The sequence below is a fragment of the Equus przewalskii genome, chromosome X (assembly GCF_037783145.1).
Source record: "Equus przewalskii isolate Varuska chromosome X, EquPr2, whole genome shotgun sequence".
NCBI lineage: Eukaryota > Metazoa > Chordata > Mammalia > Perissodactyla > Equidae > Equus > Equus przewalskii.
Genome location: NC_091863.1, coordinates 104,360,903 through 104,377,618, shown reverse-complemented (window position 1 = coordinate 104,377,618; position 16,716 = coordinate 104,360,903). Strand labels below are relative to the sequence as shown.

Here is a 16,716-nt window from a genome sequence, read left to right as displayed (position 1 = left end):
ACACATGGAGATGCAGGGAGGGTGGCGTGCCCAGAGAACAAGGAAGCTCTACGCCCCTTCCCACATATCTTGCCTTTTGCATCTCCTCCACCTGGCTGTTCCTGAGTTACCTCCTTTTAAAATAGACTAGTAATCTAGTAAGTAAACTGGTTTCCTGAGTTCTGTGAGCCACTCTAGCAAATTAATTGAACCTGAGGAAGGGTCATAGGAACCCTTGACTTATAGTCAGTCGGTGAGAAGCACAGGTAACAATCTGGACTTGCGATTGGCATCTGAAGTGGGATGGGAAGAGTTTGGGGGACTGGGCCCTTAACCTGTGGGATCTGATGCTGTCTCCAGGTACATAGTGTCAGAATTGAGTTTAATTTGTGGGACACCCTCTCAGTGTCACTGAGAATTGGAGAACTGCTTGGTGGTGTGGAAAAAAAACACATATGGACCCCTCAATCCCTCCTAGCTGTAGCGACCGCTAATCTACTTTTTGTCTATTGTGGACATTTCATATGAATAGAACCATACAGTATGTGGTATTTTGTGACTGGCTTCTTTCACTTAGCATAATTTTTTAAGGTTCATCCATGTTATAGCGTGCGTCAGTACTTTGTTTTTATTTTAGCATAATATTCCATTCTATAGATACACCATATTTTACTTATCTATTCATCAGTTGATGGATATTTGGATTGTTTCCACTTTTTGATGGTATTATTTTTGGTATTACATACATGATGAACATACTTGTACAGGTTTTTATGTGGATTTATATTTTCATTTCTCTTGGGTATATACCTAAGAATGGAATTGCTGGGTCATATGGTAATGAACTGCCAACCTGTTTTCCAACGAGGCTGCACCGTTTTACATTCAAACTAGCGATGGATGAGGCTTCCAGTTTCTCCACAGCCAGGTCAAAACTTTGTTATCGTCCATCTTTATAATTTTACATTTGGTTTCTTCTTTGAAAGCCAGTTTTACTTCTTCCTTTCTAATCTGGATGCTTTTCATTTATTTTCCTTTCCTGATTGCATTGGCTTAGAATCTCCAGTACAGTGTTTAATACAAGTGGCAGGAGTGGATGTCCTTGACTTGTTTCCAGTCTTACGAGGAGAGCTTTCACTCTTTCACCATTGATGCTACGATGATGTTATGAAGTGAACTATAGGCTTTTCTCATGCCCGTTATCGGTTTAAGAAATTTACTTTCGGGGCCGGCCCCGTGGCCGAGTGGTTAAGTTCGCGCTCCGCTGCGGTGGCCCAGTTTTTCGCCGGTTCGTATCCTGGGCGTGGACATGGCACCGCTCATCAAGCCGTGCTGAGGCAGCATCCCACATGCCACAACTAGAAGGACCCACAACTAAAAATACACAATTATGTACCGCGGGGCTTTGGGGAGAAAAAGGAAAAAATGAAATCTTTAAAAAAGAAATTTACCTTCTATTCTGACTTTTTTGAGAATTTTTTTAATTGTGGTAAAATATACAAGACAGAAAAGTTACCATTTTAACCCTTTTTGAGTGCACAGCTCAGTGGCATTTAGTACATTCACATTATTGTGCAATCATCACCACCATCCATCTCCAGAACTTTTTCACTTTCCAAACTGAAACTCTGTATCCATTAAACACTAACTTTACTTCCGCTCCCCCCAGCCCATGAAAACTACTGTTCTAGTTTCTGTCTCTTTGACTGACTACTCATATAAGTGGAATTATATATTTGTCCTTTTGTGACTGGCTTATTTCACTTAGCGTATGTCTTCAAGGTTCATCCATATTGTAGCATGTGCCCAAATTTCCTTCGTTCACAAGACTGAATGATATTCCACTGTATATATAGACCACATTTTGTTATCCATTCATCTGCCAATGGCCACTTGGGTTGCCTGCTACCTACTTTAGTCTGTTCGGGCTGCTATAACAAAACACCACAGACTGGGTAGCTTAGAAAAAACAGAAATTTATTTCTCACATTTCCGGAGGCTAGAAGTCCAAAATCAATGCCCCAGTATGGTCAGGTGCAGGCTGTCTTCCTGGTTCAGAGTTGAGGCCTTTTCTCTGGGTCCTCACATGGTGGAAGGGGCTAGGGAGTTCTGTGGGATGTCTTTTATAAAAGCACTGATCCTATTCATGAGGGCTGCACCCTCATGAATGAATCATCTCCCAAAGATCCGACATATTAATAGATTTTTTTCCTCCATTCAGTAGCTTGTCTTTTCGTTTTATTGATCGTTCCCTTTGCTGTGCGAAAGCTTAAAATTAAGCCACGAGGATATAATGTACAGCATAGGGAGTGTAGTCAATAATATTGTAAATAATTTTGTATGGTGACAGATGGTAACTAGACTTATCATGGTGATAATTTCATTATGTACATAAATGTCAAATCATTATGTTGTACACCTGAAACTAATGTAATATTGTATGTCAACTATACATCAATAAAAATAAATAAATAAATAGAAAACAAGCCCCCAGATACAGGGGGAGAAAATAAAAGGCAATTAAAGAATTATGTATACACATATATTTTAATATAAATATATAATAGATGAATTGTATATACATGCATGTAATATAAAAATAGGATTTTTAAAAGTCCCAGAATTTGACCCAATTGGAAATCCAAAATTTATATACTAAATTTATATACTCAAGTATTTATATAGCAAAATGGTAAACAGACTGCTAATTGGCTTTTGCCCCTCTACAACCTTGGTTCTAAACTAACTTTAACATTTGCTGAAACAAACCAAATGACCAGAACTTTATGGACTTAATCAAGATGGGGCTCAAATTATAGTAATACCTAGGGATCCCACTAAATTTAAACACTGGGTCCCCTGTACTCTCAAGAAAGTAAATATAAAGTGAAGAAAAAATGGAGATGCCTCACTCTAACTGTCGCCTTGCCTAAATTTCCAAAATCATAATTCCCATAGCCCTAAAATATTCCATGTTGGACATAGGTGCTCTGACACAATAAATAATATATTAAAATTAAAGTAAGTCTTTGACACTTACAAATTGGCTTTATAAAATGGGACCCCATGGACCCCCAGTTACAATAGTTAACCTGGCCTAATATAAGTTCAAACAGGGAGATCAAGGGTTAAAACTTATTACATAAGACCTAATTAATAAAGGGGCATAAGATTATCCCCACTGCTTCTCCATTTGACAGCCCAATTTTGCCATTCTTAAATCTAAAAAAAGAAAAAGGCAATTGTGGGGGTACTCCTCATGATAGATTACCACTACCTTTATGCTGTGGTCCCATCCATCAAGGCCCCCATACCAGGTATCCAATCTTATTAAAATTACTGATTCTGTTCAGTCAACAGCTGGTAAATACTTTGCTCATACAGATTTGGCTATTTCAATAGCCCCTCAGATGCAGTTTGCCTTTACCTCTGAAGGGACACAATACACCTTCTCCAGGCTATCCATGGGGCATCTCAACAGCTTTGCCGTCACACACAGTGTTTACAAAGACCTTAACTACATCCACCTTCCTCCAGGAGCACAGGTATGACATTACATTGATAACATCCTCCTCCAAGGAGATTTGTTTGACACACTCATTAAGGACTTACAACTCCAACATCTTTTAGTTCTTCTTGGGTTCTAATGACAACATCTTCCGTTTTCACAAATTTTACTTCCAAATTAAAATCAACAGGCACTCCTGTTAGTGCCCCCGCCAAACTCCTTCACTAAAGAAACTTTGGCAACCTCTTCTCATACCTCTTGGAGTCTCTGGACCACTTCTGATGGCCATAAGTTGCCCACGGGCTTTTGGCACAAGAAATTGTCCCTCTCAGCCTCATGCAATACACTATTAAAGCAAAACATGACTGGCTGCCTACTGGGCTTTCCTAAAAATAGAGGCTATCATAGACACTGAGCCCATAACCCTCCAAACTCAGGTGCCCACTATGCTTTGAGTCATGGAAACAGCACCCCACAAGCTCAGTACAGTTACTAAGACCGCCTTAAAACAGGATGGAACCAAACCTGGGCCCTCTGACATATTCCACCTGCAGGAGCAGGTGGCATCCCATGTCCTCAGTTCCTTGCCAGATGCCAGGGTGCTGGAGGAAGTCACCCTTCTCCTTCACCCTTGGCTACCTGGGAAACCCCCTGGGATTAACTGATGAACAACAATGGGGATTGTTAGACTATGCAAATGGCACTGCTAATGATCATACATGGTAGAGCTCAGTGAAACGTTGCTGCTTTCCAGCTTTCCATCCCTTAGCCAGGATATCTCTAACAAAGGACAGAACCAAAAAACAACACACTTGGCCAAACTTCGGGCAGTCATCTTATAGGAATTTGTCCACTTCATCAAAGTTATCTAATTTGTTGTTATAAACTTGTTCATAATATTCTCTTATAAACCTTTTAATTTTTCTAGGGTCAGTTGTGATGTCCCCTCTTCCATTCCTGACTTTAGTAGTTTAACTCCTTTGTCTTTTTTCATTGTCAGTCTACCTAAAGATGTATCAACTTTGCTGACCTTTTCAAAGAACTAACTTTTGATTTCATTAATTTTTCTCTATTCTTTTTCTGTTTTCTATTTCATTGATTTCTGCTGTAATTTTTATTATTTGCATCTTATGCTTGCCTTGGGTTTAGTTTGCCCTACTTTCTCTAGATTCTTAAGGTAAAAACTTAGATTATCTATTTGAAATCTTTTTTCTCACATAGTCGTTTCAAGCTATAATTTTTCCCTTTAAGCACTGCTTTAGCTGCATGCCATACATTTTAACATATTGTGTTTCAGTTTTCATTCAGTTCAAATTTCCTTCTAATTCCCTTTGTGATTTATTCTTTTACCTATGGGTTATTAGAAATATATTGTGTAATTTGAAAATATTTCTTGACTTCCTACATTTCCTTCTGTTGTTGATTTTTAATTTAATTCCATTATGGTCAGATTTATACATTGTAAAATTTAAATTGTTTTTTAAAAATTTTCAATCCTTTAAAATTTATTGTGGCTTCTTTTATGGCCTAGCATAGGCCACAAACATAGACAACATAGAATGTTCCATGTGCACTTGAGAAGATTGTGTATTCTGCCATTGTTGGGTGGAATCCTATACATATCATTTAGGTCAAATTGTATGATAGTGTTGTTCAGGTCTTCTTTATTCTTGCTGGTTTTTTTCTCTAGCTGTTCTATTAATTATTGAAAGAAGAAATTGGAGACTATTCTCTCTTCAGTTCCGTCAGTTTTTGTATCACTTATTTTGGGGCTCCTTTGTGAGGCGTATATTTATAATTGTTATGTCTTCCTGATGAATTAAACCTTTGTCACTATAAAATGTTTTTTTCTCTAGCAATATTTTTTGTGTCTGTTTTATCTGATATTAGTTGCAGTAAGCAGAATTCTAAAGATGGCTCCACAAGATTTCTGTTCCCTTCTTATTCTATCAAATACTAACCTGAAGCTATGAAGTGATTAATTTTCCAGGTGTAATTAAAGTCTCAAGTCAGTTAACCTTACTGTGTAAAGATTATTTCACATACTAAGTGGGCCCGACCCAATCAGGTGAGCCCTTTAAATACAGAGAGTTTTCTCTGGCTGGCACTGGAAGAGGTCATCATTCAGAGATTCAAAGCATAAAAAGGATTTGATGCTCTGTTGTTTCCTTGAAGACAGTGGAAACCATGTATCAAGGAAACGGGGACCTCAGTTTTACAGCTGCAATGGACTGAATTTCTGCCAACAACGTGAACTTGGAGGCAGAGTCTTTGAACTTGGAAGCAGAGTCTTTCTTTCTTTGGAGACAGATTCTTTCCTGGAGCTTTCAGATAAGAGGCCGGGGTGGCTGACACCTTGATTTTGGCTTTTTGAGACCTTAGGCGGAGAACCTGTCTGGTCTTATGACCTGCAGAACTGTGGGCTAATAAATGAGTATTGTTTTAAGCTGCTGAATTTGTGGCAATGTGTTACACAGCAATAGAAAACTAACGCATTGGTGCAGTCGCTCCAGCTCTCTTATGGTTACTGTTTGCATAGTATATCATTCTCCATCCTTTCAGCCTATTCATGTCCTGAATCTATAGTGTATCTGTCCTAGATGCATACAGTTAGATCCTGGTTTTTAATCTAGTCTGATAACCTCTTATTTTTTATTGTAGTGCTTATTTCATTTACGTTTAATATAATTATTGATTATAAAGTAAATATAATTATTTATAACTACCATTTTGCTATTTTCTATGTCTCATGTATTTTTTCTCCTCTATTTCTCTTTTACTGCCTACTTTTGCATTAAATAGATACTTTCTAGGGTGCCATTTTAATTCTCTGTATTTACTCTATTTGTTGAATAATTTTTTAGTGGTTGCTCTGGGCATTACAATATACAACCTAACTTAAAACAGTATACTTCACATTAATGCTAACTTATTTCCAATAGTATACAGAAACTGCAATGGAATTGCTGGCTTTGTTTTTTCTAGGAATGTCTTCTTTTGTGGGGCCTTCATTTTTTAAGGGTTCTTTTGCAAGGTGTGGAATTATTTTTTAATAACAGCATTATTGAGATAAAAATCATACAACATACGATTAACCCATTGTACAGTTCAATGGTTTTTACTATATTCACAGATTTGTGCAACCATCACAATCAATTTTAGAACATTTTCCTCACCCTAAAAAGAAACCCTGTACCCTTTGCAGTCACTCCCCATCATCGACCCTCCCCCTGGCTCCACCAGACCCTGGCAAATACTAGTCTACTTTCTGTCTCTATGGATTTGCCTATTTTTGACATTTTATATAAATGCAGTTATACAATATGTGGTATTCTGTGACTGGCTTCTATCACTCAGAATATTATTTTCAAGGTTCATTCACATCACAGCATATATCAGCACTTCATCTCTTTTTTTTGGTGAGTAATATTCCATTGTTTGGCTATACTACATTTTGTTTATCCACTCATCAGTTGATGGACATTTGAGTTGTTTCCACTTTTTGACTATTATGAATATTGGCGCTTTAAGTATCCATGTACAAGTTTTTATGTGGACATAGGTTTCCATTTCTCTTGGCTATGTACATGGGAGTGGAATTGCTGGATCATATGATAACTCTATGTTTAACCTTTTGAGGAACTGACAGACTGTTTTCCAAAGTGGCTGCATCATTTTCCATTCCCACCAGCAGTCCATGAGGTTTCCAGTTTCTTCATATCCTCACCAACACTCGTTATTTGTCTTTTTGGTTATAGCAACATTTGTTTTTATAAATAGTATTTCTGATATTTTGTAATACATTTTAAATTTTGAACTATATTAAATATTGTTTTACTGATAAACAATATTTATAAATATTTAAAAATATTCTTTTTGCTTTATGAATTCTGGACTTAAAAAATACTTACATTAATACAAATTTCAGTATTAAACCAAAAAAGGCGCCATTCTATCAATTTTGCTCTATTGCAATAAATTGCATATTGCAATAAATAATTGCATTTTCTTATAAAACCTCACATGACAAATTATATTCAGAGCTTAGAACTCGGTAAACCTTTTTCTCCACTTGTATATGCCTTCTACAAAAAAAGTGAGAGCTTGCTAACTCATTCCTTCTTTGTACTGGCTGCTAAAAAGCTTAAAGTTAGAGTTTTTCTTAGTCATGAGTTCTTCCAAAACTAACTCTTATTTTTATCTTTTATAAAGATGAGTGTTGTTTTTATACCTCTATATTTAGTAAAGCTAACTCCTTTTTAAAGGGAAATAAGGTATAAAGAAGTAAATAAATAAATATTGAGTAAGTGCCCTTGACTTGCACAGCAGTCCCAAGGCAATAGTTAGGGTAAATATTCCCAATTCTACAAATGATGAAAGTGAGGCAATGAAAAGTGATTTACTCAATCAGAAGCTTAGAAGTGGCAAAACTGATATCAGAACACAGATCTTAGAGAGTCTCGCTTTTCAGTTTTGTTAAATAATTATTTTACTGAGGTCATAATGGTTTATAGCATTGTGAAATTTCAGTTGTATATTAGTATTTACCAGTTTCTATATAGACTGCATTGGGCTCACCACCGATAGTCTAATTTTTATCCATCACCATACATATGTGCCCCTTGACTCTTTTGCCCACCCCTCAACCCCCTTCCTCTGTGGTAACCACTAATCTGTTCTCTTTGTCCATGTGTTTATTTATCTTCCACATATGAGTAAAATCATGTGGTGTTTGTCTTTGTCTGGCTTATTTCACTTACCATCACACCCTCAAGGTCCATCCATGTTGTTGCAAATGGGACGATTTTGTCTTTTTTATGGCTGAGTAGTATTCCATTGTATATATATATCACGTTTTCTTTATCATCAGTCAGTGGGCACTTGGGTTGCTTTCACGTCTTGGCTATTGTGAATAGTGCTTCAATGAACATAGGGGTACATGTCTCTTTGGATTGTTGATTTCAAGTTCTTTGGATAAATACACAGTAGTGGGATAGCTGGATTGTATAGTATTTCTATTTTTAATTTTTTAAGAAATCTCCATACTGTTTCCCATAGTGGCTGCACCAGTTTGCATTCCCACCAGCAGTATATGGGGATTCCCTTTTCTCCACAACCTCTCCAACATTTGTTATTTTTTTGTCTTGTTAATTTTGGCCATTCTGACAGGTGTAAGGTGATATCTCATTGTAGTTTTGATTGGCATTTCCCTAATAATTAGTGATGTTAAACATCTTTTCATGTGTCTGTTGGCCATCTATATATCTTCTTTGGAAAAATGTCTGTTCACATCCTCTGCCCAATTTTTGATCGGGTTGTTTGTTTTTTTGTTATGGAGTTGTGTTTTATGTATATTTTGGAAATTAACCCCTTGTCAGATATATGATTTGCAGATATTTTCTCCCAGTTGGTAGGCTGTCTTTTCATTTTGTTCATGGGTTCCTTTGCTTTGCAGAAGCTTTTTAGTATGATGAAGTCCCATTTGTTAATTTTTTTGTTTTCCTTACCTTAGTAGACATGGTATTCGAAAAGATGTTGCTAAGACTGATCTCAAAGAGTATACTACCTATATTTTTTTCTAGGAGTTTTATGGTTTCAGGTCTTATGGTTTTCAGGTCTTTTTTGGTTTCAAGTCTTTAATCCATTTTGCATTAATTTGTGTATGGTGCAAGAAAATGGTCTCATTTCCTTCTTTTGCATGTGGCTGTCCAGTTTTCCCAACACTATTTACTGAAGAGATATTCCTTTCTCCATTGTATGTTCTTGGCTCTTTTGTTGAAAATTAGCTGTGGGGCCGGCTTTGTGGCCGAGTGGTTAAGTTCGCGTGCTCTGCTGCGGCAGCCCAGGGTTCCGATCCTGGGCGCTGACATGGCACCGCTCGTCAGACCACGTTGAGGTGGCATCCCACATCCCACAATTAGAAGGACCTGCAACTAAGATATCCAACTATGTACGGGGGAGGGGGGTTTGGGGAGATAAAGCAGAAAAAAAAAGGATTGGCAACAGTTGTTAGCCCAGGTGCCAATCTTTAAAAAAAAAAAAAGAAAATTAGCTGTCCATGGATGTGTGGTTTTATTTTTGGGCTCTTGATTCTGTTCCATTGATCTGTGTTTCTGTTTTTGTGCCAGTACCATGCTGTTTTGATTACTATAGCTTTGTAGTATATTTTGAAATTAGGGAGTGTGATGCCTCCAGCTTTGTTCTTTTTTCTCAGGATTGCTTTGGCTATTTGGGGTCTTTTGTTGTTCCACATAAATTTTAGGATTCTTTGTTCTATTTACGTGAAGAATGTCACTGAGATTCTGATTGGGATTGCGTTCAATCTGCAGATTGCTTTAGGTAATATGGACGTTTTAACTATGTTTGCTCTTCCAATCCATGAGCATTGACTATCTTTCCATTTTTTTATATCTTCTTCAATTTCTTTCTTTTTTTTTTTTAAAGATTGGCACCTGGGCTAACAACTGTTGCCAATCTTCCTTTTTTTATTAAGGATTGGCACCTGGGCTAACAACTGTTACCAATCTTTTTTTTTCCTGCTTTATCTCCCCAAACCACCCCCCCAACCGTACACAGTTGTATATCTTAGTTGCAGGTCCTTCTAGTTGTGGGATGTGGGACGCCGGCTCAGTGTGGCCTGACGAGCGGTGCCATGTCCGTGCCCAGGATCCAAACCCTGGGCTGCCAGAGCGGAGTGAGCGAACTTAACCACTCGGCCACGGAGCCGGCCCCTCAATTTCTTTCACTAATGTCTTATTGTATAGGTCTCTCACCTCTTTGGTTAAATTTATTCCCAGATATGTTATTCTTTTTGTTGTGATTGTAAATGGGATTGTATTCTTGAGTTCTCTTTCTGTTAGTTCATTATTAGAGTATAGAAATGCAACTGATTTTTGTAAGTTGATTTTGTTCCCTGCAACTTTGCTATTGATTATTTCTAATAGTTTTCTGATGGATTCTTATTTTCTGTATACAAAATCAATTCATCTGCAAACAGCGAGAGTTTCACTTCATTGCCTATTTGGATTCATTTTATTTCTTTTTCTTGCCTAATTGCTGCCTCTTCTTATGGTGGCATTGGCCCCTGTGCTTGGTGGGCGAGGCCTCCCCACCGGGTCCAGGTCTGACTGTGGGCTCTCCCATCAGAAGGGAAAGTGATCATGTGGGGGCTCAGGTTTCCACTGCTTTTTCCCAGTGTTGTGCCGAGCTGCACTCCCACCCTTGGGGCCATGGCAGTACTATGGGTGTTCAGGGCACTGGGGAATTGTTCACCCAGGTGTGTAGATCTGCGGCTGCCTCTTATGGTTGCACCGGCTGCTGTGCTTGGTGGGTGGAGCTTCCTCACGTGTCTGAGTTCCCACAGTCATGCTGAGGCTTGCTCCCAGTTTCAGGGCTGCAGTGGTACTATGGGTGCTCTCACCAGTCAGGAGAGCATTCATGCACCTGCACAGGGCTGCTGGGGGGCAGAAGAGTGCTCACCAATCTCTACCACTTCCCAAGGGGCAGTCCGTCCACCCTCAGATGTATAGCTGTGTGGGTCTCTCAGGAGTCCTGTTGTCCTGTGTAGGTATCTTGCATTGATCAATGAATGTCCATTTAGTTGTAGTTCAAAGGGGGAGACATAAAGGGAACAGCTCACTCTGCCATATTGCTGACGTCACTCCTCCCATTTCAGTTTTTATACTACCCCACTAATATTCCACCACTCAGTTTAAGACAAATGTTTTCTGACATCTGGAAAATATTCCAAAGTAGCTCCTACAGAACTAATACTTAAACATGATAGAGTCCCCATGATAAGATGTTCAACTAATATACCATCACAATGATTGAGATAATTTTAGATGTTCCTCAATCCAGTCCCTGTAACGGCTTACCTCAGTATGATAGAAACGAACTTGTTTATTCTTCAGTGAATATCTGTGATGATTATACTTATTACTAATATTCAAATGATCAATGTGCTGCTAATGCTAAGAAAGATGGCATACAACATAAAAATCTAGTATTTGTTTAATGATATGGGTCATGGTAGCTAATATCTGTAGTTAGCTTGGTTAAGAACAGGGGAAAATATTTCCAAACAGCTCCAATGTAGAGTAATTTATAGGAAGTTACTTTATATTTCACTTCATTACATTTTAAAGTCATATAAAAATTATGTGGCTATATAAAATTTATGCATTCTTCCTTAAATAAATAAAGTGAATATAGAGATAGTTATAGAAATGCATTTGGTATTCATTACTGGTGATACTGAAGAGAATTTAGGTTTTAATGCCAGATATAAGGTGAGAACACCATTAGCTAGAAACTATACTTACCATTGGGTGATTTCTGGAAATCTGAAGTCTGATAGTTTCATTTATTACGTTGGGCAAATAAATGATATATATGTTCCAGACCTATGTGACCATTACAAAAATAGTCTAAATGTGAATGGGAAAATTAAATAATTTTTTAAAATGCCTTAAAAGAACCCTTCTCTTATTCTCTTTCCATCTTCATTTCTAAACTTGAGTATGGTGGACACTTGCAAAGTTTGGTCCAAAAAACTAGGGCATCACTATAAATTACTAAACGTCACAAAATGACTTAAATCACCGTGTGCTAAGTGGCAGGACCTTGTAGTTGGATAAGTATTGGTTGTCTAGAATGGTAAGAAACCTTAGAAGTTGCATAGTTTGCCTCAGTCATTTCACAGGCATGGGAAATAAAGATGAGGTAAAGGGACTTTCCCAAGATCTCGTAAGTTCATGGCAGAGTGGAGACCAGGACCAAGCTGATTCCTGATTGAACGCTATTTCCACAATATTATAATATTTCAAGCCCAAGTTTAAAATGCATCTGATTTGCAACTTTGTTTAAAACCTTGGGTTTAAAAAAAATGAACATAATATGCCGAGAATAGCAAAAAGTTTTCATGAACTCACATTTTTAGCTAACAGCCAACTAGAAACCAAATATAATAACAATGTTACTATCAGATCAGAGCATGGGTATATTATTAAAAGCAAGTTTAATGATGACAAACTTCAGGTTTCATAGGATATTTTAAGAATCACAAACACTGCTATTAGATATTTTAGGGTCACTGCAATTACTTTCTAAAGTTATTTTTGAATCTAAACTAAATTACTAAGAAAATTACTTTCATGCAGACAAAGGAACAAACTTCTGGAAAAGGAACTAAAGAGTTTTAATAGCTCATTTTTATCTATTTCATTCCCTGACAAAAGTCTTGAACATTAACTTCACAAGTTGAATATTACAGATGAAAAAGGAGAAGAAATAGAAATCCACCCAGTTCTGGAATCACGGATTGAGTTTGGGAAGATAGTTTGATCTTGCGGTCTTTTTTGCTGGTTCTCTCTTGGCATTTACTATCTTCTGATTAGCTGGATTACGTTTTCCCGTTTGCACTAGATTGTCTTTCATTCTATGCAGTTGATCCATCTGTTGCCTTTTAGGAACTTGGCGTGAGCCAGAGACTTGAGACATTTTAGCTAGGTATATACGGCGTTCATTACTGACCTTGCGGTAAGCCTTTGCTTCTTGTTCCAGTCTAAGTGCATAGTCTTTCACTTGATTTTCAAGGATCCTTTTTTCTTTTTCTAGCTGTTTAAGTAGTATATTTAAGGATTCCACTGGCATTTGCTCATAGAGATGAATAGAAGATAGTCTATCTGAAGGATTTCCACGGACCATTTCCATTTTCTCTTTGAGAGTAGCAATTTGCTTTTCTAGTTGATGATTCAGTTCAAGTTGTGTTTTATAACGGATTTCCCACTTACTGGGTTTATTTCTAGTATTGAGTTCCACAATCATGTTTCCTATTTCAAGTATTGAGAGTTGTACTAAGTTTCTCATATGGATTTCTTCCATTAACTCCAGTTTAAGGCGTTCGGTGCTCATACCTTCAAAGTTGTCACCTCTTTCATCTCCCATGGTGGCAAGTCAGAGACCTCCCACGCCTTTCCTCTCAGCACAGTTTAGAGCAGACCTGAAGGGACACCCAGAAGCTGGGGAGGAGGAATTGTTGTCATGAACTGTTGCTATGGTGAACTGACTCCTAGAATTCTTGGTTGACAGTTTTTTTCCCTCAGCACTCTGAATGTGTGACAACATTGCTTTCTTGTCTCCATTGTTTCTGATGAGAAGTCAGTTGTTAATCCTACTGTGGTTTCTTTGTATATAACATGTAATTTTCCTCTTGCTTTTCAAGTTTTTCTCTTTGGCTTTCAACAGTTTGACTATGATCTCTTCAGCTGTGAATATCTGAGTTTATTCTACTTGGAATTCATTGAGCTTGAATGTGTACATTAATGTGTTTTTTTTAAATCATATTTGAGACTTTTTCACCTATTATTTCTTCAAATACTTGTTATGTCCCTTTTTTCTCCTCCCCTCTCCTAGAACTCCCATTATGCACATGTGGTGTGTTTGATGGGGTCTCACAGGCCTTTGAGGTTCTTTAGTTCTCTTCATTCTTTTTACATTCTGTTCTTTAGACTGGATAATCTCTATTGATCTACCTTAGAGTTTGCTGATTTTTTTTTCTATCAGCTCAAATCTGCTGTTGAGCTGCTTGGGTGAATTTTTCATTTCAGTTCTTGTACCTTTTAACTCCAGAATTTTCATTCTTTTTTTATAATTCATCTCTCTTTATTAACATTTTCTATGCAATTAGTCATTGTCATCATCCATTCCTTTAAGTCTTTAAACATGGTTTCTTTTAGTTCTTTGGACATTTTTGTAGTAGCTTATTTGAAGTCTTTATGTACTAAATCTATCGCCTAGGCCCTCCCAGAGACAATTTATATAAGCTGCTTTTTTTTTTTTTTCTGTGTATGGGCTGCACCTTGTTTCTTTTTTTAATTTTAATTTTTTTGGGGTTTTGTTTGGTGATGTGCTTGGATTAATTATGTAGACTGTATTTCCCCTGCAGTGTGTGACAACCGGAATCTCTGCTCCATTAAAAAAAAAATGATTGTTCTTATTTTTAAGCCTAGCTACCTAGAGTTCACCCTTCGGTCATGATAGCTTAGTGGTCAGCTAATTACTGGTCAGAGATTTTGCTTAAACACTTTGAGCCAGTAAAGTTTCCTAAGGAATCTGTGCATGTGTTGGTACACTCATTCTAAATTCAGGCAGTTTTACAAATCTTCTCTGATTTTCACTTTCTACTTGTACAGGGCCTCAAGGTCAGCCATGAATGAGTACATAACTGGGGCCATCTCTGATCTCCCTTGAGCATGTGTAAAGCCCTGTGTATGCGCACAGCCTTGCAGATCCCCCCAAATGTATGGGAGGTTATCAAGGCTCCTTATGGTCATCTCACTTTCCAGATCTTCTTTATAAATTTTTGATTGGTCTGTTGCTTGCTCTAACCAGTATCACAGCTTTAGTATCATAGCTGTGATGCTGGCCTTCCTTGATTATTTTCCCCTGAGATCACTATTGGGCAGGGCTTTTCTGTGGAGCGTCAGATTGGGTCAGCCCCTTTAGCTACCTGAGACTGCCAGTTCTCCAGTCCCCAAGGCTTCTGCACTTTGGAACTGGGGGTATGGGAGAAGCCTCAAATTAAAATATCACAGATCTTGCTGTTCTTGCTGTAGTTCAGCAGCTTTTCTCATATAAACACTCTTCAATGTCTTGTATGCTTTTGGTTAATTTCCAGGGGTCTGAAATTGTTGGTTTTGACAATTTCATCCAGTTTTATCATTCTTTTTTGAGGAGAGGCTTTGGCAAGGTCCTCACTGGGCCATTCTGGAAGTCATTATTTGAACCACTTTTGCAGATGTAATTCATATACCATATGTTCCATTCATATAAATTGTACCATTACCACAATCTAATTTTAGGACATGCCTAGTAATTTTTCACTGCATACCAGACCTTGTGAATTTTACCTTGTTGAGTGCTGCATATTTTTGTATTCTTATAAATATTTTTTTTTTAAAGATTTTATTTTCTCCTTTTTCTCCCCAAAGTCCCCAGTACATAGTTGTATATTCTTCGTTGTGGGTCCTTCTAGTTGTGGTATGTGGGAAGCTGCCTCAGCGTGGTTTGATGAGCAGTGCCATGTCCGCGCCCAGGATTCGAACCAACGAAACACTGGGCCGCCTGCAGCGGAGCGCGCGAACTTAACCACTCGGCCACGGGGCCAGCCCCCTAAATATTTTTGAATTATGTTTTCAGATGCATTGAAAGTTACTCAGAAACAGTTTGATCCTTTTGGGTCTTGCATTTAGGATTTGTTATGTGGGACTGGAGTAGTGCTTAGTTTAGCACTAATTATTCCCCACTATTGAGGTGTGACCTTTCTGTGTACTCTACCCAATGGCTCATGAATCTTGAACTTTTCAATCTGGTCAGTTGACAACAGACAACTTTCCTGGTCTTGTGAGAGTGCCGGGCACTGTTACCTCTAATCCTTTTAGAGTGTTCTTTCCCCAGACTTGGGTAGTTTCCTCACACACATGTGCTGGTCAGTACTCAGATGGATCCTTGAGGAGGACCCTCTGAAAATCTCTCAAGTTCTCTTTCTATGCTGCTTTCTTCCCTCTGGTACTCTGTTCTGAGAACTTTAGTCACCATATTGTTCCTGAACTCTCAGCTCCATCTCAACTTTGGGAGTCTGCTGGCATCAAACTAGGTTCATCCTTCATGTGCCACAGCCTTGAAACTGTCTCCAGGCAGTAAGATGGAGTAATTGTAGGGCTATCCTCATTTGTTCCCCACCTCTCAGGGATCATTGTATTTTGTTATCTGATGTCCAGTGTTTTGACAACCATTTCATATATATATATTGTCTAGGTTTTTTGATTGTTTCAGGTTGGGAGGGTAGATCCAGTAACTGTTAATCCATCTGGTCTAGAAGCAGAAACAATCATTTGGGGGATTTTCTAGATATCTTATTATTATTGGTTTCTAATTTAATTTCTTTGTTGTTGGAGAATATACTTTGTAAGATTTTAAGTCTTTTAAATTTGTTGACATATTTTATGGCCTAACATATCATCTACCTTGGTTAATGCTTCATGTGTTCTAGAAAAGAGTATGCATTCTGCAGATGTTGGGTATACTATTCTATAAATATAAATCAATTCGATCAAGTTAGTTGATAGTGTTGTCAAAATCCTCCATAGCCTTACAGATTTTTTTGTGTACTTGTATCAATACTGAGGGAGGGATATTAGAATCTCTGCCTGTGATTGTGGATTTCT

General features: G+C 37.8%; 1 pseudogene; it reads right to left on the bottom strand.

Annotated features, from left to right (window-relative positions):
* Nucleotides 1-12,662: 12,662 nt before the first annotated feature.
* Nucleotides 12,663-13,531, bottom strand: LOC103543170 (coiled-coil domain-containing protein 169 pseudogene; annotated as a pseudogene).
* Between the last annotated feature and the right edge of the window lie 3,185 nt (nt 13,532-16,716).